Source organism: Anomaloglossus baeobatrachus, chromosome 2, assembly GCF_048569485.1.
Source record: "Anomaloglossus baeobatrachus isolate aAnoBae1 chromosome 2, aAnoBae1.hap1, whole genome shotgun sequence".
Taxonomy (NCBI): Eukaryota; Metazoa; Chordata; class Amphibia; order Anura; family Aromobatidae; genus Anomaloglossus; species Anomaloglossus baeobatrachus.
This window is the reverse complement of record NC_134354.1, coordinates 763,879,268-763,906,825: the sequence shown is the minus strand read 5'-3', so window position 1 is coordinate 763,906,825 and position 27,558 is coordinate 763,879,268. Positions and strand designations below refer to the sequence as shown.

The following is a 27,558-nucleotide window of genomic DNA, read 5'->3' as shown; positions in this document are numbered from 1 at the left end:
TAATCTGATGCCGGGTGATATCGTCCAGTACACTCGGTTCTTTGGGGAGCGAGGGTGGTTTGCGCTGGACGCTAGATTGAAGGGCAGCCCAGAGGCCCCAGCAAGCGCCGCGCCCCCTCCCTTGGAAGGAGCACTGGAGCCTGGAAGTCCGGAGTAGGGCAGCGGATGCCCGTAGCACCGTCCCCGTGGGGACCACCTGTTTGTTGTTGAAAAAGTTTGAAAAGTTTTGAAAGATGATGAAAAGATGATGACCGAAGTTCACCTGATTCACCGTGTGATTTGCAACCGGCTGGAGCCGGCACCGTTGTCCCCGTGGGGACCGTTTAAAAGTTTTTGCATGGGAACTATCCATGGACAAGCCCGTGAACTTGCAGGGCAACCACAGACGTTAGTGGCTTGTAAATATGTTGGTTACCGTTACCGTTTTCCGCAGTGCCGCCTCCGGAGAGGCAGGTTGGAGGGAGGGCCCTGAGCAGAGCAGGCCAGGGCCCAGCCGCCAAAGGAACCGGTGGCTACCCTCTGGAGGGAAGGACAGATCCCGCTCGGGTACCGTGTGCTGGACTGTGGGTCAAGGGGTGCTGCCTGGGTTTTAGGGGCAGCATCAGGGCCAGGTTACTTGGGTGGGAGAGAGCGGAAACCGTAACCGTAAACCGTTGCAACGTTAAAAGTAAATGTGCCTCCCGTCTTGGGAAGAATTTATTAAAAATGTTATGCATGTTTGTTTAACCTTGTTACCCCTTTTACAGAAAAATAAAACCGGTGTAGGACGGCAGCCCGCGGACGGTCTGCATTTTGCTAAGGGGGAATGTGTCGCCCTGGGCAAGCCAGGGGTCACAGGTCACAACACCACCACACCCCACACCCCAGGTAGGCACACCTAAGCTGAACCAGAAATCCTTGTTGCCTTCCTCCAGAGGCTGATGATTCACACCAGGGGGTGGGCCAGGCGGTTGGCTCCACCCACCAAGGAGATCACAGTTCTGGAGGCGGGGAGAAACCAGGCAGTTTAGCCCAGGCAGGGCAAGAGTGAAGTCTAGCTGAGGGCTAGAGTAAACAACAGAGAAGTGAAAGTGGAGGAAAGAAGAGTAGTAAAGGAGGAAAGCAAGAAGTGGTGACTGAGCAGAGAGTGTGCCAAGCCTGAGAGCCCAGCTTTGTGTAGGGCCAGAACAGCAAGGTCAGCGACGGCGGTGACTGTCCGGAGGGGGACCGTTTGGAAGTTCCTGGAAGGACCCCGTTGGCTGTGTGCCCGGTGGTCTGGAGCAGTGTTCCGAAGGACAGTCAGCACCAGGGCAGGGGCCTCTCGGACCCCGGCAAGGCTAGGAGTCGCCAAATTTGCCGAATCCGTCAGTGAAGGGGACGTAGATTCCCCCAACAACCAAGTCCCGATTGAAGGCAACAGCCCAACCCGTACAACAGAGGCACCGCCACCGCCAGGGCACCAGTCTCTGAGGGCCAGCGCCTGCGGGCAAAGTGTAGTGCTCCTCCGGCCCAGCTTGAAGCCGGGGAGCGGGTTACCGGTGGGGACCCATCGCAACCATCCGTACATACAGGTGCAAGGAAGAGGGACATCACCGTCACCTACCGGGAAAGCAAAGCAGCCGTCTGTGGGACCGTCCTACCAGCCGTTTGGTTTACCGTACAAACTGTGTCCACGTCTCAGGCTGAGTGAGTACCACAGTGCCGCAAGTCACAGCGCTGTCCCCGCGTCCCTGCGCCCACCAAGCCCTGCACCTCCCAAGCCATCACCGGGCCCCGGGATCACCAACCCCTACCCACGGAGGGGCAACACAACACCTGGCTGCTTCCCCATCACCATCCCCGGGATCCCCGCATTAAGCAGCGGTGGTGCTACACATCACCACAACCGTGGGTGGCGTCACGGACATTATCCCAACATCCCAAACCCCCCCTTTCACTCACGGGCGAGGAGTGCCGCTCGAGAAAAACCCCCGGGATCCGGCCTACGGCTCGAGCCACCACTGAGCAGCCGGACCCGAGCAGAAGGGGTGAGCGCGGTGTGCTGACACCCTCCTCCCCGCCCGCGACAACTACATAGTGCGAAGTAGTCAAAATGACTACCTCAGTAGTTCTAGTGTTAAAAGAAATGGCATCCGGAGTCAGTGCATGCGCAGATTAAGTTATCGGCTCAATGACAAGCCAAGATTTCATCTGTGCACGCGCCACCTCCGGGTGCCATTTTCCTTTAGTCTGCTGATGGGACAACAATGGGCCAGATGTGGCACATGCGCAGATGAGTGCTTGAGCTAAGAGCTCCTGTGGTGCCCCTGAGGCCTCAGTTGCCACAGGGATACTGCATCTCAGCCAAAGTGTAGTATTCCATTCCGTCCATCACCAAGTGGGGTGAAAGTATTGGGGTCAGTGCAGCAGATAGTCAGAAAGTGGAGGGTATGTCTCATGATGACTGGTTTGAGAAGACTTTGAACAAGACTTTGAAGAAGGTTTGAAAGGAGTTTGGCACATGTAAAGAGGCAGGAAGCTTTAACTTGTAGGACATAGCGTTGATCTGCCTGATGTTTTCAAAAGGACCGGTGAAGCGTGGACCGAACTTACGGAACCTTGTGTCGAAGATATTTCTAGGAGAGTCATACTTTATCCACTGGATGGAAATGTGGTAAGTCTCTTCGCCTCTTGTCACCATGTTTCGTTATCTGCTTGGAGAATTTCTTAAGAGCGGTTTTAGTCTCCTCCCAGGTTTTAGTGAAATCCCCAGTGAGACTGTCGACTACTGGAATACCAGAAATGGTTGAAACGTGGAGAAGGATGTTAGGCTGTTGACCAAAGCCAATAAAGAAAGGTGACTTCACTGAAGCCTCGCTTATGTGATTATGGTAGGAGAATTACGCCCAAGGCATCAGTTTAGTCCAGTTGTCATGGTGCGCATTTGTGAAATGCCACAGAAAAGTTTTAAGAATCTGGTTGACCCACTCTATCTGGCAGTTACACTGAGGATGGTAAATGGATGAGAACCCAGACACATTCAAAAGTTTACAAGTGCCTCTCCAGAATCTGGATGTGAACTGGATACCCCTATCAGACACAATGCGAAGAGGGAACCCGTGGAGATGGAAGATATGCTGCATGAATTCTTTTGCAAGCACAAGAGCTGATAGGAGACCAGGCAGCGGAGTAAAGTGAGCCATATTCGAGAAGCGGTCCACCACTACTCAAATGAGAGAGCACCTAGAGGATACCGGTAGATCTGTAACAAAATCCATGGCCGTGTGCTTCCTGAAAGCCGAAGGAACAGGAAATGGTAGAAGAAGTTGCCATGTTCGTTTGCTTTGGAGTTGTGTTCCAAGTGCATGAAGGGCAACCAAAAACGAATTCCAGAATGTTTAAAATGAAATAATAAATAGAACACAGCGCATCCAATAGAAATACATGTAATGATGCTGGACCAATATTGCCCAAAAAAGCCCTTAGCACAATGGAATTGGATTAAGTGTCAATTTCTGACGAAGAAGGACGCACAGTCCTTTGAAACGTGTTGGTTTTTAGACCCAGTGTGAGCCTGCAGTGCTCACCATCTGACCCTGTGACGTCACACGCTATCCCACATGCGACTTCTATACAGCCAGGACACCACCGGCCTGTGTGCTCCGGCTATATCGCATTTTCTATGCCACCCGCTCTGCACAACTTACTCCTGGAGAAGTTAGACTTGGACTTAGCCTCTTCATGGAAGCCCTAGCCACACCATGGGTGGCGCGTACCACCTGCCGGTTCCATCTGCAGCTCTTGAACCTTTCGGTTTCTAAGTAAGTGACATTCATGTTTTGTGGTATTATCGCCACTGTGCAGCTCTGTTTCTGTGGTGGAAATCGGTATTGCTATTGACACTTAATCCAATTTCATTGTGCTAAGGACTTTTTTGGGCAATATTGGTCCAGCATCATTACATGCATTTCGATTGGATGCGAGGTGTTATATTTATTATTTCATTTTAACCATTTTATCTAGGTGGTTTTCACACAGAACCACTTGATCACCAGCGGTTCCATTATTTCTGTAGCGCCGGTGCCCAATTTACATATGAATTCCAGAATGTCCTTCCACATAGATTGCCACCAGTAATGTCGAGTGGTGAGCTGAATGGCCTTTTTCTGCCTGGCATGGCCAGCCAATTTAGAAGAGTTGCCCCACTACAAAATTTGCTTTCTATCAGATTCTGACACAAAAGTCTTCCCTGGACGGATCTGAGACAAGTCCACCAGAGCCAGAGTAATTATTTTGGTGGGCTCAAGGATTTGTTGGAGTTTTTCCTCCTGGCCGGGAAGTAGGAGAGACATAGAGAGGGCATCTGTCATGATGTTTTTGTCTGCCGATCGAAAATGAAGGATGAGTTTGAAGTGAGCAAAGAACAGACCACCTAGCTTGGTCGGATTCAACCTTTGTGTGGACTTCAGGTAGGCTAGGCTCTTATGATCTGTATAAATAAGGACTGGAAGAATTGCTCAATTGAGCAAATACTGCCACTTCGCTAAAGCCATTTTAATTGCCAACAATTCTTGATCCCCCAATAGACTAGTTGAGCTTGAAATGCAAAGAAGGCCTTGGAGAAAACAACACGGGTTACCTTTCGGAGGGAGACTTTTGCGTGAGTACCACCCCTGCCCCAGAAGACAAAGCATCCACCTCCAGAAAGAATTGCCTATTAACGTTGAGCAGTAGAGGAGAAGGCCTGTTTTAAGGAAAGAAATGCAGTCTCAGCCTCCATAGTCCAACTCTTCGATTTGCGCCCTTGTAGATGATTGCAGAAATTGGAGCAGTCCAAGACGAGAAAATAGGGATAAGTTCGTGGTAGTAGTTCACAAATCTCAAAAATCATTGAATTACCTTAATGCTAATGTCGTGGGCGGGGAGGGGACGCTGCGCTCACCATGCTCGGGTCCGGCGCTGCTGCTGCTCGGTGGCTCGAGCGGTGGGCCGGATCCGGGGACTCGAGCGGCGCTCCTCACCCGTGAGTGAAAAGGGTGGTTTGTTGGGGTTTGGGATGTCGGTTCGTGACGCCACCCATGGTGTGTGGTGAGGTTGGGGCACCACCGCTGCTCTGTACGGGGATCCCGGGAGTGATGACAGGGAGCAGCTGGGATGTTTCTCTCCCCTCCGTGGGTAGGGGGTTTTGGTAGTCCCGGGGCCCGGAGTTATTGTCTGTTTGGTGGATTGCGGGGCCTGGCCAGGTGCAGGGTCGCGGGGCAGCGCAGTGCCAGACGACACGGTGGTACTTACTCAGCCAGTAACGCACACGGAGTCTCTTGTAAAACAAACGGCTGGATGGACGAGTCCCACAGACGGCTGCGACGGTCACTCCCGGTCGGTTGGTGGTAACGGTCTCTCCCTGCACTGGTGTTATGTTCTTGGCCCCGATGGCTTCCTACCAGTAGCCCGCTCCCCAGCGGTGTGTTGGCTAAGGGAGCCCCTTTTGTTGCCCGCAGGCTCTGGCCCTGGGAGCTCTAGATCTGGCGGTAGCTTTATCTCCCTCACGGTTTGGACGGTTGCCTTCAGTCGGGTCTTTATTGCTGGGAAACCCCGGAGGTCCCCGTCGCTGACAGATTTGACCGGTTTAACGGCGACTCCTAGCCTGGTCGGGGTCCGTAGGCCCTGCCGGATGGTGCTGGCTTCAATTCGCTCCCCGGTCCGGTACCGGCGGGCCACCGCCTGTCCCCGGTCCTTACGGTTGTGCGTCAATCTGCCTCTCCTGCAGACGGTCACCACCGTCTGCCAACCTTGCTGTCAGGTGCCCGGGCCACGTAGCCGGACACGGCCAGTCAGTTCCTCCACTACCACTTCCCTGACTCTCACTCTCTACACCCCAAACTCAACTGCCCTTCTTTCCCGCCTCCAGGACTGTGAACTCCTCAGTGGAAGGAGCCAACCGCCTGGCTCCGCCCCACCTGGTGTGGACATCAGCCCCTGGAGGGAGGCAACAAGGATTTGTGTGTGTGGCTGGTGTGCCTAACCGGGGTGTGGGGTGTGTTGTTGCAGTACCTGTGACGCCCTGGCTTGTCCAGGGCGCCACATTCCCCCTTGGTTAAACGCAGACCGTCCGCGGGCTGCTCGTCCATCACCGGTTTTATTTTTGTTAACTGTAGAAAAATAGAAAAACATATAAAAACATAACATAAGCATTTCTTTATAACTTCCCATAACGGGAGGCACGGTACTTGTAACGTTACAAACGGTAGTCAATTTTATTAACGGTAACGGCTTCCGCTCTTCCCCCCGCCCAAACAACCTGGCCCTGATGCTGACCCTAAGAAGTGGGCAGCACCCCTTGCCCCAGTCCAGAACCAAATTGTCCGAGCGGGTACGGTCTCTTTCAGGGGACCCACGTCCATGGGGGACCCCTGAACCCCCGGAGGATTGCCACCGGTTACGGTAGTGGCGGGCCTGGGCCATCCCTTTCCTCCAGGCCCATCCTCCCAAATCAGCCTCTCCGGAGGTGGCAACGGTATAAGCCAACATTTTTATTTACATTCCACAAGTTTGTGGTTGCCCTGCAAGTTCTCGGGCTTGTCCGTAAGCAGTTCCTTACGCAACGGTTGCAGGAAGTCCCAACGGGGACTAGTTGCCGGCAACGGCCGGTTAAATCACGGTGTTAATCTGGTCACAGTTCGGTTGATTATACTTTCTTATCATTCGGTTACATACTTAACGGTACTGGTGGTCCCAACGGGGACAACTTGCAGCGGGGGACCGCTGACCCTGGGGCGGCTACCACCGCGGAGGGTCGGCCCAGTCCGGGACCGGACGGTACATCGGGTTCTCCTTCCATAAGCAGTGCAGTCCAGAACCGCTGATCGCTGTTGGAAACGGCGGCGGAGGCAGCGTGCTTGGGACCTCCTCCTCCATCAGCTGCACTCTCTCTGGACCCCTTGCGGCAGGGCCGGTCTCCGGCTCCCACTCAATCAGGGCTGGTTCAGGAACTTGGGTGGCCTGGTAACGGCGTGCCACGGCCGCCGCGGCCCCTTGCTCCCGGGCCCCCACCACGGCGACCATCCTGCGCACCTCTGCCCGCCAATCCAACAGCTGCTGCAGGCTCTGCGCCCTGACCTTCGTACAAAACCGGCCCAGCTCTCGTTCCAGCCACGCAGCGGTCCCGGTGGGGAGCTCACCCGGGCCGCCGTCTTCGAAGGCTACTCCCCCTCTGCTCCTCCAAAGCTTAGACGCTCTGGTGGCGGGTGCTCCCACGCTCCAGCCCCAAGATGCCGCCATTTCTCCATCTGCGTCCCCCCTTGGTGTCTTTCCGGCCCCTCCTCTTCAGGGGCGGAGCTTCGGCTTTCGCGCCTCCGCTGCTCGGGAAGATGCTCAAGCGGGGACTTTTCACGCCCAAAATGGCGGCTACTGAAAATTTTCGGCCGGACCCTTCGGCGGGACACATGGCGCACCTCTACCAGACGGCAGAGCGGTAGGATCCTGTTCGTGACGCCAAGTTGTCGTGGGCGAGGAGGGGACGCTGCGCTCACCATGCTCGGGTCCGGCGCTGCTGCTGCTCGGTGGCTCGAGCGGTGGGCCGGATCCGGGGACTCGAGCGGCGCTCCTCGCCCGTGAGTGAAAAGGGTGGTTTGTTGGGGTTTGGGATGTCTGTTCGTGATGCCACCCACGGTGTGTGGTGAGGTTGGGGCACCACCGCTGCTCTGTACGGGGATCCCGGGAGCGATGACAGGGAGCAGCTGGGGTGTTTCTCTCCCATCCGTGGGTAGGGGGGTTTTGGTAGTCCCGGGGCCCGGAGTTATTGTCTGTTTGGTGGATTGCGGGGCCTGGCCAGGTGCAGGGTCGCGGGGCAGCGCAGTGCCAGACGACACGGTGGTACTTACTCAGCCAGTAACGCACACGGAGTTTCTTGTAAAACAAACGGCTGGATGGACGAGTCCCACAGACGGCTGCGGCGGTCACTCCCGGTCAGTTGGTGGTAACGGTCTCTCCGTGCACCGGTGTTATGTTCTTGGCCCCGATGGCTTCCCACCGGTAGCCCGCTCCCCAGCGGTGTGTTGGCTAAGGGAGCCCCTTTTGTTGCCCGCAGGCTTTGGCCCTGGGAGCTCTAGCTCTGGCGGTAGCTTTATCTCCCTCACGGTTTGGACGGTTGCCTTCAGTCGGGTCTTTATTGCTGGGAAACCCCAGAGGTTCCCGTCGCTGACGGATTTGACCGGTTTAACGGCGACTCTTAGCCTGGTCGGGGTCCGTAGGCCCTGCCGGATGGTGCTGGCTTCTCTTCGCTCCCCGGTCCGGTACCGGCGGGCCACCACCCGTCCCCGGTCCTTACGGTTGTGCGTAAATCTGCCTCTCCTGCAGACGGTCACCACCGTCTGCCAACCTTGCTGTCAGGTGCCCGGGCCACGTACCCGGACACGGCCAGTCAGTTCCTCCACTACCACTTCCCTGACTCTCACTCTCTACACCCCAAACTCAACTGCCCTTCTTTCCCGCCTCCAGGACTGTGAACTCCTCAGTGGGAGGAGCCAACCACCTGGCTCCGCCCCACCTGGTGTGGACATCAGCCCCTGGAGGGAGGCAACAAGGATTTGTGTGTGTGTGGCTGGTGTGCCTAACCGGGGTGTGGGGTGTGTTGTTGCAGTACCTGTGACGTCCTGGCTTGTCCAGGGCGCCACACTAGGAGGATGAGGCGATTTGAGAATTGCAGACAATTTTTCAGAATCCATCTTCAGTCCATTGTCTGAGATGATATAACTGAAGTGAAGACGGTTCAAATACGGCAAACGTTTTGATCTTGGCATATAGTTGATTTTTCTCCCTAAGTCTTTGCAATACTTTCTGTGAGAAGTCAGGTCTGGAGAGAAAACCAATATATTATCAAAGTACACCACCACACAAGAGTAGAGGAGGTCTCTGAAGATATTGTTTAAGAACTCTTTAAAAACAGCTGGGGCATTACTGAGCCCAAATGGCATAACATGGTATTTGTAATGACCATCCCGGATGTTGAAGCAGTCTTCCGTTCATCTCTTTGACAAATATGAATTAAAGGGAACCAATCATCAGGTTTTTCGTGTATAAGCTGCAGCCAGTGCAGTACTGGCACTATCATGCACAGTGTGTACATACCATCAGGGGGCAGCTCGGGTGTTTAGTCAGTGAAATCCAACTTTATAAAGTTTGAAATTTCGTGCACTTTTTGATTGACGTGTGCACCTCTCTGTTAATGTCCGGGCGGGTTATGCAGGAGTTCCCCACCCCCCCACCAGCCTGTTCCTCCCTCTCTCCTGATGTCCGGGCGGATTATGCACGTGTTCCCCGCCCCCCCGCGCCGCCTGTTCCTCCCTCCCTCCCTCTGGCTGTATGTAATGTATGTAATCTTCAGAAACATGGCGCCGGAGTGAGCCTCTGCGCACAGCGCTTATCTCCGGCGCCATGTTTCTGAAGCCCACATCACACAGCTTAGTGTTAGAGGGCGGCGCATGCGCCCTCGCTCCTTCAGATCCCGTTGTGACCGCAGGAGCGAGCGCGATCACAACAGGACTGCAGAACAGCTGATCGGAGGACGCGATTACCTGCTGCTCCTGTATCGTGCCGCCCCAGGACACCGGGCCAACACACCAGCCGGTGTGACATCGCTGTGGCGCCGCCCTCTCAGACACCAAGTTGTGTAATGCGGGGGCTTCAGAAACATGGCGCCGGAGATAAGCGCTATGCACAGAGGCCCACTCCGGCGCCATGTTTCTGAAGATTAGATATTTACATACAGCCAGAGGGAGGGAGGGAGGAACAGGCGGCGCGGGGGGGCGGGGAACACGTGCATAACCCGCCTGGAGAGAGGGAGGAACAGGCTGGTGGGGGGGCGGGGAACTCCTGCATAACCCGCCCGGACATCAGGAGAGAGGGAGGAACAGGCTGGTGGGGGGGCGGGGAACTCCTGCATAACCCGCCCGGACATTAACAGAGAGGTGCACATGTCAATCAAAAAGTGCACGAAATTTCAAACTTTATAAAGTTGTATTTCACTGACTAAACACCCGAGCTGCCCCCTGATGGTATGTACACACTGTGCCTGATAGTGCCAGTACTGCACTGGCTGCAGCTTATACACGAAAATCCTGATGTTTGGTTCCCTTTAAGTTGTAGACCCCTCTTAGGCCAAGTTTGGTAAAGATCTTAGCCCCTCTTAGATGATCAAACAATTCTGGGATTAGAGGCATCGGATACTTGTTCTTAATAATGATCCAGTGAGACTCCTATAATCAATTGTTTAAAAAAAACGGAGTCCTCAGTGGTTGATACCTTCTAATGGCTAACTGAAAAGATGGTAATAATAGCAAGCTTTCGAGACTACACGGGTCTCTTCATCAGGCTCAGTATAACACAAAATCTGAAGAGTCAGATATCTATACACAACAGGACATAGAATAGTGCAATAAATAAAACAAGTGACGTGAAGCAGAACTATCACTATAGGAAGGGGACAATCAGTTGTGGCAGTAAATATTGGAGCAGTTCATAGATAAGGAGTGTGAAAGTTTTATTGTCCTCTGATGGAGGTCTGGTCCAAAGTTTCTACTGGCTAACACGGCACAAAGATATATGTTTCCTATAATCAATACACAGCCGGAGAGTTTCATCTTTTTTTCTTCACAAAGAGGAACCCTGCCTCTGTCTGTCGTGGTAGGTATGGGAAAGTATTACATGTACAGTGACAGAGAAGGGAAACTATGTCTAGGGAAGGGGGAGATGGTGACCCCAGACCAAAGCTTCTGCTGGCTCCTGGCTCAACTGTCCACCCTAGATGGGTTCCGCACCTATGCGCCAGGATAGGATACTTGAGCCTGACTGACCCTAGAACTGGGCCCTAGGTGGGGAACGGATGGGATGAGTGCTTAGTTGACCCCACTAAGCTCTAAAGAAGACATAGGGAGCTCGGGAAAGCATATGAACAACTTATCTTCCAGGATGATTCAGGGAGAGGTACAGCAACAAACAACAATGTTTCTTCACATGGATACTAGCTGACTGCTTGCATCCAATGCCTGTATAGATTTTTAACTCTATCTCCAGCAAAGACCAAGGGGGAATAAGAGTATTTAAAGGGAACCTGTCATCCGTTATTCGGCCTATAAGCTGTGAACACCACCAGTGGGCTCTTATATACAGCATTCCAACATGCTGTATATAAGAGCCCAGGCCGCTGTGTAGAACAGAAAAATCACTTTATAATCCTCACCTAATGGTCGAGCTGCGGTGGATTTGTATAAGATGGGCGTCTCCGTTGTCCGGTGCCACCTTTTTCGGCCATCTTTGTCATCCTTCTTCTGTAGCCGGGGTGCATGACGCGTCTTAAGTCATCCACACTCGCCAGCATCGAGGTCCTGCGCAGGCGCACTTTGATCTGCCCTGAGCAGGGCAGATTAAAGTATGTATCATGCACACAGGCTTCAGAAGGAGGACGAAAATGGCCAAAAGAGGAGGCGCTGACACTGGAGAACAGAGACGCTCATCTGACTCAAATCCTTCGCAGCGCGACTGTTAGGGGTACTTTGCACATTGCGACTGGGATCTCGTCGGGGTCAAATCGAAAGTGACGCACATCCGGCACCGGTAATGACGTCGCAACGTGTAAAGCCTAGAAGCACCGATAAACGATCGCAAAAGCGTCGTAAATCGGTGATCTGTGTAGCGTCGGCCATTTTCATAATGTCGCACCAATAGGAGACACGATGATGTTCCTCGTTCCTGTGGCAGCACACATCACTGTGAATGAAGCCGCATGAGCGAGGAACATCTACCTGCGTCCTGCGGCTCATGCCAGCTATACGGAAGGAAGGAGGTGGGCGGGATGTTTACGTCCCGCTCATCTCTGTCCCTTCACTTCTATTGGCCGCCTGCCGTGTGACGTCACTGTGACGCCGCACGACCCGCCCCCTTAGGAAGGAGGTGTACCGCCCCGCGGGCTCTGCTGTGACAGCCGAGCCGCTCGGATCCGTGCTCGCACTACGGGTGGTGGCTCCAGCCTCTCAAGGACCCGGGGGTCACGTCGCTCTGCAAGGGAGTTTGCGCTACACGCGGGGATGTTTGGTTTGAAATGATAGTTCGTGACGCCACCCACGGGTTGTGGTGATTGTAGACACCACCGCTGCGGTGAAGGTGTGGGGACCCCCGGGAGCGGTGTAGTAGCGCAGCTAGGTGTTGACCCCTCCGTGGGTAGGGGATGTTGGTCCCGGGGTCCGGCGGGCCGGGGCCCGGGTGCAGTGTATAGTGTTGCGGTGCAGCGTGGCGCGGTGCCTGATGGCACTGGTGTACTCACTCTGACACAAGACACTGGAGTCACTGGTAAACCAAACGGAGTGGTGAACGGGGCCCACAGCCGGCTGCAGCTTCTTCCAGATTAGGTTGGTGATCTCCACCTTTCTCCTGCACCTCTGTGTAAATGTTTTGACTCCTGTGCCTAGACACCGGTAGTCCGCTCCCCGACGTGTATCTGTCGTAGGAGCCCGTTTGCCCGCAGACGCTGGCCCTTTAGATCTCTGGCCCTTGGCGGTGGTACTTATCCGGAATGGTTGGACTGTTGCCTTCAATCGGGACTTAGGTGGGAATGAACCCCTGAGGTTCAGACCGCAATCAGTTAATTTGACTATGTTGGTGGCTTCTAGCCTAGTTCGGGGTCTGAGTACCCTGCCTGGTGCTCCGGTATCCAGTTGGCTCCCCGGTTCGGTTCCGGGGGGGCCACTACCCTGTCCCGGTCCCTTACGGTTCCACCGGTCGTTTTCCCGGTCTCCTGCAGGCGGCCACTACCGTCTGCCTCCTTGCCAGTGGCGACTGGGCTACGACACAGCCACCTGGTAGTCTCTGGGCAGCCTGGACACAGGACTGCTCGTGAACTTGAACTTGACTCTTCCAGAGCCTGAGCTAGACTACTTGGGTTCCCGCCTCCAGGCCTGTGAACTCCTCGGTGGGTGGAGCCAACCGCCTGGCCCCACCCCCCCTGGTGTGGACATCAAACCAGGAGGGTGGTGACAAGGCTTTTAAGTTTGACTGATGTTACCTAACTGGAAAGGGGTGTGTAGTGTTGTTGTGTGTCTACCTGGAACGACCTGGATAGTCCAGGGCGTCACAGAGGCGGGTCGCCGGCCAGAGCGATGTCGCACGGCAGGTAAGTGCGTGAGAAGCTGCCGTAGCGATAATGTTCACTACGGCAGCTATCACAAGATATCGCATCTGCAACGGGGACGGGGACTATCGCGCTCGGCATCGGTACAATCGGCTGTCGCAGCGTGCAAAGTACCCCTCAGTTAAGTATTATAAAGTGTTTTTTACATTCTACACAGTGGCATGTTAGAATGCTGTATATAAGACCCACTGGTGGTGGCCGCAGCTTATTGGCTGAAACACTGGTGACAGATTCTCTTTAAGGACACAAAGGGAAGTGCTGATGATTAGCAGCTGAAAGGTGAGGATATCCTCAGGGACCTAAAGGGAAAGGGATTAACCCCAAGCAGAGAAGAGGAGAATGTCAGGGAGCAGTTTGTGTAGCCGAGACCTTCTACAACCGGACACCATAGGACTGTCTGTCAAGCATGACACACCTATGACACTGCTCTAGAGGACGACTTCTGGATGAATCTTCTTTCCTGGTTTCCTTAGACATAATTAGACATGGCTTGGGTCTCTATCAACAATGGGGGATAGATACAGCTTCGAGGAAGGGAAGATCCAGGAAGAAGGTCAATGTGTCAGTTGTACATGCTGTGTGGAGGCAACCTCTTTGCCTCCTTCTTGTTGAAGACCTCAGCATATGACCAATAGGTAAGCCTGGAGGGTTAGAAAGTGTCATAGGAGACTGGACTAGTCATACTGAAACACCCTTCTAAACAAGATGGACCCCAACGGAACACCTCTTCGGATCTCTAATCTAGAAAGGCCTCCTGAGTTCGGAGCCAAGGCAGTTCCAGGAGAAGAGGTTGAGATCGGTTTGGAAGCACCAGAAAGGAAATCTTCTATGTATGCAAAATTCCTACCCATAGTTCAACCTGCTCAGTAGCAAAGTGCACGTATTTGGACAGGGCCCTTAAATTGATGGACCATCAAAGGACTTTGGACATGTCAAGCAGGAATCAGATACTGATCTACCATGGCTTGCTGCAGGAAATCCCCTTCCTATCTAGAGTTCAAGAGGGCCTTCTCAGAGAACCAGGTTTCTCCACACAACACAAACATAGGCAGAGTCAACGGAGATGAGTTCTCCTAGCCGAGGGCGGCATCTCTATCAGAGGTGTACAATGATAAATTGGTGTTTAGCCAGCTCACCCTCAGTTGCAGTCCGTGGCTGGATGACAGGAGACTCTCTGACAAGAAATTCCAATGACAAAATGGTGGAAATCCAGCCCCAAGATTTAACTTAAAATCCAAAAGTTTATTGTATAATTCTTAAAACAGATAAATGTAGAATCATTAAAACCAACAAGCTGTGGCTTGTAAGCAACGATGGTCCAAAGACAACAGAATTCAACTGCATATTGACGCACAGTCAGGCTACCCTGATGCAACCTGAGAAGAGAGGAAGCTGCAGACACAGCCCGGCTTATTGAAGACCTTGCTGAAGGCCCCAAAAAAGGCCTGAATGCCTTAGGTGACAGGGTCTCTTCTCTCCCATAGGGGGTAGATCCAGGCGAGGGTCTCCCCTACTAGGTGGGACATTAAAAAATCCATGTTGGCCTGATTGGAAGTGAATTGGTGGGCCAGTAGTTCAAAATGCAGTATGTCATCTCTCAAAATAGTTCTGAAAATAGCAGATTGTAGTCAGCAGGGTCATGCTGGGGGAAGTGGACGCACTGCGCCACAACTGGGCTTACCGTGAAGTGCCATGACTAAGTGCTACTGGGTCTTCACCAGAGCCTCTGATGGTGAGGATAGACTGGGCGGCCAGTAGACACCAGGTGCCACTCTAAGGCAGTCCGCGATACTGCAGCAGCTGACCGAAGGGCCAGAGATGCAGATACAGGAGAGTAGGAAGGATGGAGACGTTACTGGAAAGTAGCGGGATGACGTCTGAGCAGCAACAGCTACTGAAGGCTAGCAGGACGGAGTCAGTACAGAGACTAGTAGAATGGGATCAGAGCTACAGACAAGAGTCAGTATCAGGAGGCAGACAGCAGACTGGTGTACTAGCGGGAATTAACATACTAGGATGCGGATTGCTCAGGCACCTCGCTACATGGAAAGGTGCCTTAAATACACACCAGCCATAGATTGGTAACACTTTAGACTGTGTACTGCCCCTTTAAAAGGCGGAGAGCGTGCATTCCCTAAGAATGCTGCCAGGAGACCTACGTGATGTATGCTGGCTCTGGAGACCGGGGATGAGCAGAAGAATGAGGTGGGGATATAACAACTGGCCGGCTACAGTGGTGAGTATGCAGGTGTCCCTGCTGAGAGGAGGAAGAGGAATAGTGCAGGGACACCTGAGTTAGACTTTGTACATACATTACATCAATTATCCTATACTGATCTTGAGTTACGTCCTGCAATATACTACAGAGCTGCACTAGCAGAATAGTGGAGTCACTGTGTACATACATTACATTACTGATCCTGAGTTACAGTTAGGTCCAGAAATATTTGGACAGTGACACAATTTTCGCGAGTTGGGCTCTGCATGCCACCACATTGGATTTGAAATGAAATCTCTACAACAGAATTCAAGTGCAGATTGTAACGTTTAATTTGAAGGTTTGAACAAAAATATCTGATAGAAATTGTAGGAATTGTACACATTTCTTTACAAACACTCCACATTTTAGGAGGTCAAAAGTAATTGGACAAATAAACCAAACCCAAACAAAATATTTTTATTTTCAATATTTTGTTGCGAATCCTTTGGAGGCAATCACTGCCTTAAGTCTGGAACCCATGGACATCACCAAACGCTGGGTTTCCTCCTTCTTAATGCTTTGCCAGGCCTTTACAGCCGCAGCCTTCAGGTCTTGCTTGTTTGTGGGTCTTTCCGTCTTAAGTCTGGATTTGAGCAAGTGAAATGCATGCTCAATTGGGTTAAGATCTGGTGATTGACTTGGCCATTGCAGAATGTTCCACTTTTTTGCACTCATGAACTCCTGGGTAGCTTTGGCTGTATGCTTGGGGTCATTGTCCATCTGTACTATGAAGCGCCATCCGATCAACTTTGCGGCATTTGGCTGAATCTGGGCTGAAAGTATATCCCGGTACACTTCAGAATTCATCCGGCTACTCTTGTCTGCTGTTATGTCATCAATAAACACAAGTGACCCAGTGCCATTGAAAGCCATGCATGCCCATGCCATCACGTTGCCTCCACCATGTTTTACAGAGGATGTGGTGTGCCTTGGATCATGTGCCGTTCCCTTTCTTCTCCAAACTTTTTTCTTCCCATCATTCTGGTACAGGTTGATCTTTGTCTCATCTGTCCATAGAATACTTTTTCAGAACTGAGCTGGCTTCATGAGGTGTTTTTCAGCAAATTTAACTCTGGCCTGTCTATTTTTGGAATTGATGAATGGTTTGCATCTAGATGTGAACCCTTTGTATTTACTTTCATGGAGTCTTCTCTTTACTGTTGACTTAGAGACAGATACACCTACTTCACTGAGAGTGTTCTGGACTTCAGTTGATGTTGTGAACGGGTTCTTCTTCACCAAAGAAAGTATGCGGTGATCATCCACCACTGTTGTCATCCGTGGACGCCCAGGCCTTTTTGAGTTCCCAAGCTCACCAGTCAATTCCTTTTTTCTCAGAATGTACCCGACTGTTGATTTTGCTACTCCAAGCATGTCTGCTATCTCTCTGATGGATTTTTTCTTTTTTTTCAGCCTCAGGATGTTCTGCTTCACCTCAATTGAGAGTTCCTGAGACCGCATGTTGTCTGGTCACAGCAACAGCTTCCAAATGCAAAACCACACACCTGTAATCAACCCCAGACCTTTTAACTACTTCATTGATTACAGGTTAACGAGGGAGACGCCTTCAGAGTTAATTGCAGCCCTTAGAGTCCCTTGTCCAATTACTTTTGGTCCCTTGAAAAAGAGGAGGCTATGCATTACAGAGCTAGGATTCCTAAACCCTTTCTCCGATTTGGATGTGAAAACTCTCATATTGCAGCTGGGAGTGTGCACTTTCAGCCCATATTATATATATAATTGTATTTCTGAACATGTTTTGTAAACAGCTAAAATAACAAAACTTGTGTCACTGTCCAAATATTTCTGGACCTAACTGTATATGCTGTATTATACTCCAGAGCTGCACTCACTATTCTGCTGGTGCATTCACTGTCTACATACATTACATTACTGATCCTGAGTTACATCCTGTATTATACTCCAGAGCTGCACTCACTATTCTGCTGGTGCAGTCACTGTGTACATACATTACATTACTTATCCTGTACTGATCCTGCGTTACCTCCTGTATTAGTCACCAGAGCTGCACTCACTCCTTACTGGTTAATAGGTAGGTGTGTATATATATATATATATATATATATATATATATATATATTATATATATATATATATATAGATATACACACACACACACACACATGCACACATACTGTGTATACTTGCTCTGTGGCCTGAATGAGTGTTCTCTGAGCATTGCTCAGTATTGTAAGTTGTCCATTTATTTTACTAAAAAATCCTAAACATTTACAGTGCAACAAACAGATCAAGGGCAGAGGTTTACTACAACTGCACTCATATAAAACACTTTACTAGAAGCTTCGCATTTAAAGGGCAAGTTCTTACACAACATATTTCTACAGGGATACAATCAGGATGTACACAAGCAGAAGAGCAATTAATTTAAATAAAATACTTGCCACCAATTGGCTTTTTTATATAGTACTGAAATTAAATAACCCCCTGAAAATAAAGCAAAAGTTTTTTTTGTTTTCTTTAGATCCAGGTACTATATAGGTGACACATGCTATAATTGAGTATCTACAATGCTAGTAAGATTATACATTGTACAATCACTAAAGGGCCATTTACACGCTGCGACATCGCTAACTATATATCGTCGGGGTCACGGTGTTTGTGACGCACATCCGGCGTCGTTAGCGACATCGCAGCGTGTAACATGTATGAGCGACCTTAAACGATCGCAAAAGAGGCAAAAATCGTTGGTATGTGAGACGTCGTTCACTTACCAAAAATCGTTGCCTATTCAGTAGCGAGGTTCTTTGTCGTACCTGTGGCAGCACACATCGCTATGTGTGACACCGCAGGAACGAGCAACAACCTCGTACCTGCGGCCGACCGCAATGAGGAAGGAAGGAGGTGGGCGGGATGTTCATCCCGCTCATCTCCGCCCCTCCGCTTCTATTGGACGGCTGCAGTGTGACGTCGATGTGACTCCGCACGTACCGCCCCCTTAGAAAGGATGCGGTTCGCTCGCCACAGCGACGTCGCAGGGAAGGTAAGTCCGTGTGACGGGTGTAAGCGATGTGGTGCTCCACGGGCAGGGATATGCCCGTGACGCACAACAGACAAGGGCTGGTACACTCGATAGCGATATCACAGCGTGTAAAGTGCCCTTAACTGTGTAGATATCAGTTAAGGAGGCTGTTCCACAATGCCAATCCCTGTCCCTATACCAGATTAGAGCAATCAGAGATATGTACCAGACATTGTGGTCTTATTTGCATATATAGGTACCATTATACAGTCAGGGCCAGAAATATTTGGACAGTGACACAAGTTTTGTTATTTTAGCTGTTTACAAAAACATGTTCAGAAATACAATTATATATATATAATATGGGCTGAAAGTGCACACTCCCAGCTGCAATATGAGAGTTTTCACATCCAAATCGGAGAAAGGGTTTAGGAATCATAGCTCTGTAATGCATAGCCTCCTCTTTTTCAAGGGACCAAAAGTAATTGGACAAGGGACTATAAGGGCTGCAATTAACTCTGAAGGCGTCTCCCTCGTTAACCTGTAATCAATGAAGTAGTTAAAAGGTCTGGGGTTGATTACAGGTGTGTGGTTTTGCATTTGGAAGTTGTTGCTGTGACCAGACAACATGCGGTCTAAGGAACTCTCAATTGAGGTGAAGCAGAACATCCTGAGGCTGAAAAAAAAGAAAAAAATCCATCAGAGAGATAGCAGACATGCTTGGAGTAGCAAAAGCAACAGTCGGGTACATTCTGAGAAAAAAAAGAATTGACTGGTGAGCTTGGGAACTCAAAAAGGCCTGGGCGTCCACGGATGACAACAGTGGTGGATGATCGCCGCATACTTTCTTTGGTGAAGAAGAACCAGTTCACAACATCAACTGAAGTCCAGAACACTCTCAGTGAAGTAGGTGTATCTGTCTCTCAGTCAACAGTAAAGAGAAGACTCCATGAAAGTAAATACAAAGGGTTCACATCTAGATGCAAACCATTCATCAATTCCAAAAATAGACAGGACAGAGTTAAATTTGCTGAAAAACACCTCATGAAGCCAGCTCAGTTCTGGAAAAGTATTCTATGGACAGATGAGACAAAGATCAACCTGTACCAGAATGATGGGAAGAAAAAAGTTTGGAGAAGAAAGGGAACGGCACATGATCCAAGGCACACCACATCCTCTGTAAAACATGGTGGAGGCAACGTGATGGCATGGGCATGCATGGCTTTCAATGGCACTGGGTCACTTGTGTTTATTGATGACATAACAGCAGACAAGAGTAGCCGGATGAATTCTGAAGTGTACCGGGATATACTTTCAGCCCAGATTCAGCCAAATGCCGCAAAGTTGATCGGACAGCGCTTCATAGTACAGATGGACAATGACCCCAAGCATACAGCCAAAGCTACCCAGGAGTTCATGAGTGCAAAAAAGTGGAACATTCTGCAATGGCCAAGTCAATCACCAGATCTTAACCCAATTGAGCATGCATTTCACTTGCGCAAATCCAGACTTAAGACGGAAAGACCCACAAACAAGCAAGACCTGAAGGCTGCGGCTGTAAAGGCCTGGCAAAGCATTAAGAAGGAGGAAACCCAGCGTTTGGTGATGTCCATGGGTTCCAGACTTAAGGCAGTGATTGCCTCCAAAGGATTCGCAACAAAATATTGAAAATAAAAATATTTTGTTTGGGTTTGGTTTATTTGTCCAATTACTTTTGACCTCCTAAAATGTGGAGTGTTTGTAAAGAAATGTGACAATTCCTACAATTTCTATCAGATATTTTTGTTCAAACCTTCAAATTAAACGTTACAATCTGCACTTGAATTCTGTTGTAGAGATTTCATTTCAAATCCAATGTGGTGGCATGCAGAGCCCAACTCGCGAAAATTGTGTCACTGTCCAAATATTTCTGGACCTAACTGTATGAGTGCAACTTTACAAATAGATCATGATATTCATGTAAACTCTGTAGTCATATGGTTTCTTTTACATCAAAATAGTAAAATAGATATAATCCCTTGTCCATAAAGCCTGCTTTACAAGTTGCAATTTCGCATACGATATCGTATGCGATTTGCAACGCTCCCATCGTATGTGTGGCACATTCAATTTGTTGAACGTGCCGCACAAGTGATTAACCCCCGTCACATGTACTTACCCGTCCATACGACTTCGATGTGGGCGGCGAACGTCCACTTCCTGGAGTGGGAGGGACGTTCGGCGTCACATCGACGTCACGCGGCAGCCGGCCAATAGAAGAGGAGGGGCGGAGATGACGGGACGAAAACATCCCGCCCACCTCTTTCTTTCCACATTGCCGGCTGGAGCCGCGGGAGGCAGGTAAGATCTGTTCAATGTTCCCGGGGTGTCACACACTGCGATGTGTGCTGCCTCGGGAACATTGAACAACCCGACGTGCAATTCGTCAGGATTCAACGATGTGTATGCGATGAACGTTTTAACGTTCAATCGCAATCGCACGTACCTGTCACACACTACAATCTACCTTACGATACTGGATGTGCGTCACTTACGACGTGACCCCGCCGACACATCGTAAGATATATTGTAGCGTGTAAAGCGGCCTTAACAGTATTTGCATATATGGGGTGATGTTTACCCCCATTGCGGTTCCTTATTCTGAAAATAGCAATTAAATTAAATTAAATTAAAGTAAGGTGGTGGCTCATTGGTTCTCATCATTTGATTTTGGGGACCTTAAAATCATTTTGCCGTCCCGCTTTAGTCCTGCACAGTTCATAACAGTGTTTTGTTTTTGCCTGGGGTGTACTTTTAAGAGGCTCTCTCCCCATATGGATGTCATTTTCTTTTGATTACTTACATTGGTTCAATAAATATTCAAAGATAGATGCAGAAATTATTCTTAATATTTTTTTAAATTTTATTTTTGAATTTAAAACTAACACTTTATATTGTTATATTTATATTTCATCTGATAAGGCTCTCTTGCATCCACAATGGAGAAGACAACACTTGCTACAAATGGGTTTTGTGTAATTTGTTTATTTTTTTTCTTGTGTCTTTTACATGGAACGTGGCCTGAAGCACATTGAATATGTTTATGATACGATTATTACGATATGTAGCAGGGTGATAAAGAATAAAGCAAAACATGGCTGGGACGTACACGTCTGCACTCTACCTTGGGTTATTTTTGCTCTCATTATAAATACTTCTATTTTTAACCTTTTATTTTCTGTGGGGACTTGAAAAAACGTCTACATTTGCGCTACATAGAGACAGTGAGGTGTGTACTGTGACTGCAGAGAAACGGAAAGACCCAACCCATTCCAGAGCTTGTTTTGTGATCTCAGCACTATCTGAAGAGGTTTTGCTTTTTCTTTTTGGTTGGTTTCCGCTTTGCTTCTTATATTTCTCAGTCTTTCTCGGAGATGCTGCTTATGGAGCTGCGGGTTCAGACCTCAGTGGGCTTTCCTTGTAAAGCTGCTTTCTCTGCGTGAATCCGTCAGCAAATGACAGACATGACATTGTATATGAGAATTTAGTGTATGAAAAGTGTTAGCATGCCGTCATCATAACACATGCTGCAATTCCTGACGGGGCTACAAGAAACTGTGAAGCCCCTGAGGCTCTGGTCGCCACAGGGTACTGCACTCCACTTGGGGTGTAGTACTGATCATGGATCCAAGGAAGGTCAATGCCGGTTTCATCATCCACAACCACATACATACATTGATTTCCCCTTCCCCACTGGGAACTGGGCTAGGGTCAGGGACCAAAGGGGAGTTCTCCAGCAGGAGTGACAGTGAGCGGACATCGTCTCGGTAGCTCCTGTGGGACATAGGAGTTTAACGGTCGCTGTAGAGGATACCGTGTGAGTTCTCCCGGGGCCAGCGCAGTTCAGGGTGCAGCACTCTAGGGTGGTGTAATTCCACGTTGCATCACCAGATTCTGCCGGACAGAGAGGTTCCATGGTTCTTTGACTACCCAAGTTTCCAGAGCCAAGTGGCACCTAGGATTTGGGGGCCTAGATCACTGTCAGACTCAAGGGGATCCACGCTAGGGAACAGTACTCTACCTAGTACGGAAGGGACTCTAAGTGCTTCAAGCCACAGGGACCCGCACGAAAAAGTGCAGTGAGGAAGGGCCCACAGACTACCGCACCGGTTCTGACCTCCCACGGATCCGGGATCGACCTGAGCCCTTCACGGCAGTGACTAGTACTACTGGGCTGGCGACTGAAGCTGTGAGTAAACTACACCTTGAACCCGCAGAGACTGTGTTGGCTCGTCCTTACCGGTGTCGCCGCCCAGCGCTTAGGCGCCATCCGCCCGCCATTTTCTCCCCTATTCATCCACCCAGGGCTCAGTCAGTCTGTGGGGAGCGACACCATCCCGGTTGCCATAACACCTGCCCCGGAGAGGAACACTGCAGCAGCGGCTAATCCCTGACCGCATATCACAGGTAGCGTCACGACAAACTTTCCAAATGACCCCGCTTCCCCCACCATTTACTGTATTCCTCGGCGCAACGGAACCCATAACATCGCCTGACCCGACTCGCAACTGCCCGGCAACGAGTAGGTTAACCACCTGCCCCGTGGGGCACTACAAAACCAATTGGAAATGTCAACATCCTATGATGTCATCTTAAAGAGATACAACCAGAAAATACATTAAAATAAATAAAAAAAAAAATGAAAGGGGTCTTATTGTAGAGATGAGCAAACCCGAGGTTTGGTGTTCGTACCAATCAAAGACTTAACAAAACAAATAAAGTTCGGGTTCGGAGATCAGATGATTTACATATGCAAACCACTGGCGCGAGCATGGCTGCGCTCGGGTACGCTCAGCCCTGTGCGCGAGCCGCTTGCAGTTTTTCAACGGCTCATACTAGGGGTAAAATAGCGTGATCAAATACAGTGTGCACAAAACAAAACAAAAAAAAAAGGAAAAACCCCGACCACCCGCTCCCGAAAGTGATCTGTTTATGGTTGGCTGCACATGGCCGGAGACCTGAACTGCCCAATAACGGACTTCCATTGGGGTTCAGATCAATTCCAGGTCCCAAACCCAACTTTATCTAAAGTCTGGCTGAACCGGTCGAATCGAACTTCCAGGGGTCCGCTAAGTTATAAGTCTGCAGTCACTCTATGTAACTGCACACTTGTGAATCCTCACTTTGTGCACAAGTTGTTCTGTAAAGATTCTCTGGTGCCAACGCCGGGAGTGGGCAGTCATGTGACAGCAAGTGTGTGATTTTCATACCTCCGGGCCACATTCCGACTAGACACTTGCAGTGAGTGAGACTTGATAGTCTAGTTGGAATGTGGCCGCATGTATACAAATTACATACTTTCTGGCACCGGAGAATGCTCGCAGCACGCAGTGGGCACAATGTGAGGATTCACAAGTGTGCAGACTTGTAACGTAAGACGGGACAACACCTTTAACTGTTACAAATCTTGGTATGAAATGCGCTCCTCAACATTGAACTTGCAACACTAAGGAAAAGTCGTGGAGTTATGAAAATCACAGGATGGAAGGACGTAATTGATCCGCATGTGATTAAAGAGGAGAAACAAAATTTGAAAAATATCTTGATTTATGGAGTATAAGCCATACACAGAAATCCTGGGGCTCAAGGGTGCAACCTGTGGGGCCCATTGCTACCATCAAAGCAGGTGGAATTGTGCATTTTGAGGAGCTCTTGGGCTGCAAAGGGCCCATATATTGGTCTTGTCTTGCTCAGGGGCCCTTTTCTGTCTGTGTCAGTGCTGGCACTTACACCTTAATGATTGGCTTAGGAATCTTCAAGATCTACAACCATTGACGTCCCAGATGTGCTCAAAGGGAGACAAGTCTAGAGATCCTGCAGCCACAGTAGCACATTTCCGCTAAGGCCACAGGAGTATTTAGCATCTGATGCGAGAGCCACTGTGATGCGATCCTGCGATTGGATCACAGCTGTGGAGCAGAGGGAAGTACTAATCTCCTCATCTCCTCCATTAATAGATAATGCAATTATTGCACTGCACTCCGGTGTCATCAGAGTGCAGTACGATGTTTCTCTCGCACCCATAGACTTGTATGGGTGTGAGTGAAAACTAATTGGAATCCACCCGCAGCATACTGCATTGTTTTCTCGGTCCGATTAGGCCTGAGAAAAAAAACTGAAGATGGGAACTACCCCATAGAGTAACATAAGTCCTAGTAGAATGCGATTTTTTTTATCGCATTCCACTTGGTCCGTTTTACTCGCCGTGTGTCCTAGCCCTTAGGCCTGCTCATAGTAACATGAGCAACATCCGACCTGGAATTAAACCACACACAAATTTACCAAAACCAGAAGCAATAGACTGTGTGGATGGCGCAGTAGTGAGCATGTGCGACCCCTGCCCTATTCACTGTCTATAGGAGCGGTGGTCACACATGCTCACTATCACTCTATTAACACGGGAATTTGGGCTCCCTGTTTTCGGGATCAGTGGGGGGTCTCAGCAGCCGGACCTCCTGCAATAATTCCTTTATGGTCTATATGTTGTATATTTACTCCAATTGGAGCGGTATTATATAAATGTATATGCAGAGAGCTCCCCCTAGTGGCAGCCAGAATAGTATCATTGTATTCCATGACTGTACAGGGGATGGGAGGGCAGCTCTCTGCTTGCACTGACGAAAATGAATAATAATTGACAATTCACCATAAACACCTCCCCGATTGCCGGACACGCTACATGAACGCCGTGAATGATTTAAGAGGTGGTGTCACGCTTTGTGGGTTCAGCAGGGCACGGTGTAATACAGTACAGCATGGCCAGGGGCAGTCAGGTTACAGCGCCATTATTAAATGACCCCGGAGAGATGCAATTACCAGGGATTAAAAGGCATTTAACCTATCAGCAATAGTATCAGTGCAGTACGCAGCTCTCCTGCTGTCGGGAGCCAGGTTATCAAAGGCAAAGCACCCAGACACACTCGTATTATAAATGTCGTCCATTATAGATTTTGTATCTAGCCAGATCTTAGACTTTTCAGAGCTGAGGATTTGTTTCAGTTGCATACTGTGAGCGAAATATTCTCCTTCTATGCCTCTGGAACTCCAAATTAATAGATTTGTTTTACAAGTACTGAGGAAATCAATACAGCACACACATGCTTGGCATTACATCCCCTCTTACCTACAAAGCTACAGGTCTGGGGGCGCTAAATGGCCATAATAAATTTGGGATGCCAAAGAGGGTTTCCTGTGGTCCAGCCGATATAGTGACACATGAATATGCTCCTCCTTAAAGGGATTTTTCACCATTTTCTAATATGTCATAAATATTAAAATCCCATGCTGTGATATACATATTTCCCTCAGCACCTAGCTTTCTTATGATATCAGAGCATAGGAAAGCTGGGTGCTGAGGGAAAGATGAATAGCAGAGCATGGGAAAGCTGGGTGCTGAGGGAAAGATGTATAGCAGAGCATGGGAAAGCTGGGTGCTGAGGGAAAGCTGAATAGCAGAGCATGGGAAAGCTGGGTGCTGAGGGAAAGCTGAATAGCAGAGCATGGGAAAGCTGGGTGCTGAGGGAAAGCTGAATAGCAGAGCATGGGAAAGCTGGGTTGTGAGGTAAAGATGTATAGCAGAGCATGGGAAAGCTGGGTGCTGAGGTAAAGATGTATAGCAGAGCATGGGAAAGCTGGGTGCTGAGGGAAAGATGTATAGCAGAGCATGGGAAAGCTGGGTGCTGAGGGAAAGCTGAATAGCAGAGCATGGGAAAGCTGGGTGCTGAGGGAAAGATGTATAGCAGAGCATGGGAAAGCTGAGTGCTGAGGGAAAGATGTATAGCAGAGCATGGGAAAGCTTGGTGCTGAGGGAAAGCTGAATAGCAGAGCATGGGAAAGCTGAGTGCTGAGGGAAAGATGTATAGCAGAGCATGGGAAAGCTTGGTGCTGAGGGAAAGCTGAATAGCAGAGCATGGGAAAGCTGGGTGCTGAGGGAAAGCTGAATAGCAGAGCATGGGAAAGCTAGGTTGTGAGGTAAAGATGTATAGCAGAGCATGGGAAAGCTGGGTGCTGAGGTAAAGATGTATAGCAGAGCATGGGAAAGCTGGGTGCTGAGAGAAAGATGTATAGCAGAGCATGGGAAAGCTGGGTGCTGAGAGAAAGAGCCTCTGTCCCTCAGTATCCCATAAATAGATGTTTACGTCATGGAGGTTCCAAAAGCTGTGACCCCCCCCACACTGACCACAAATTGTGGAGAATGCTGGGACCCTCTTATCCCATCGATCATGGAGGGGATTCTTTCTCATTGACGTCATAATAGGGATATCAGAAAATTAAAGGGAGACGGCTCTTTTAAATACCAACAGTGGGTCATAGAATGAAGGTATATAAATCATAACGAACCAATTAAACAGAAATAATCACTATATATCTAACATATCCTTATAATTCACTTGTTTCGCACCAGTTCATTATAGCAATAGTCTGCTAAAAATCCATGACCAAGAAATTCAATAGGATCACGGCGAGCCCTCCCAACGAGAAGCATAGTCCTGCTCATCCTGGACCTCCTGGTTCATGTATGCCAGAACCACATAAAAAATTGGACTTGAAGGGGGCGTCGTATAGAGAAGGGTTAGGAGAGGGGATTCTACAGAAAGTTCCGCCACTTGGGAATGAAAGAATTCCTTGTGCAATCGCAATTCCTTGTGTCAGTGCTGATGAGGCCAGTCTGATTCTTTAAGGAGATTAAGCAAATCCTTGCAGAATGCAATTGTAGAAGCCAGAACAGAGGCATTCACAGTCAGTACTCACCATATACCGCCCATGGACCCTTGTGCCAAATTCCAGGTGACCAGGTATATAGGGGGATCCAAGACTTCTGCAACACCTTTTAGCTCCCTGCAGCAGGCTCAGGCTGCTACCTGTGTGAAGCCGCCTGGTGTGATCCTGCCGGTAACAGGCTGCCCATTCATGTCCACTGATCCTTCTTACAGAGAGGAGGAGATTTCAGGGCAGAGGTCTGGTCTCCAGCTGACATCAGAGCCCTGGGTGGAGTGTGGTAAGTGATAGTGCCCTGGCATTGCAGAAGAGTGACAATAGGTGTGATAGAGGAGGGGGGACAATACAGACAGCAGCACAATGCCTCCTCAATGCTACAGATGTAGCAGAGCCAATCTTGTC

At 49.7% G+C, this 27,558-nt stretch overlaps 1 protein-coding gene across 1 annotated transcript in view; it reads right to left on the bottom strand.

Moving 5' to 3' along the window:
- LOC142290029 (unconventional myosin-VIIa-like) overlaps positions 1-27,272 on the bottom strand; it is a 128,814-nt gene extending 101,542 nt beyond the window's left edge. The window contains exon 1 of the mRNA XM_075333972.1: positions 27,190-27,272. The gene's annotated coding sequence lies outside the window, so the exon portion shown is untranslated. The remainder of the gene's footprint in view (positions 1-27,189) is intronic.
- Positions 27,273-27,558: the final 286 nt, after the last annotated feature.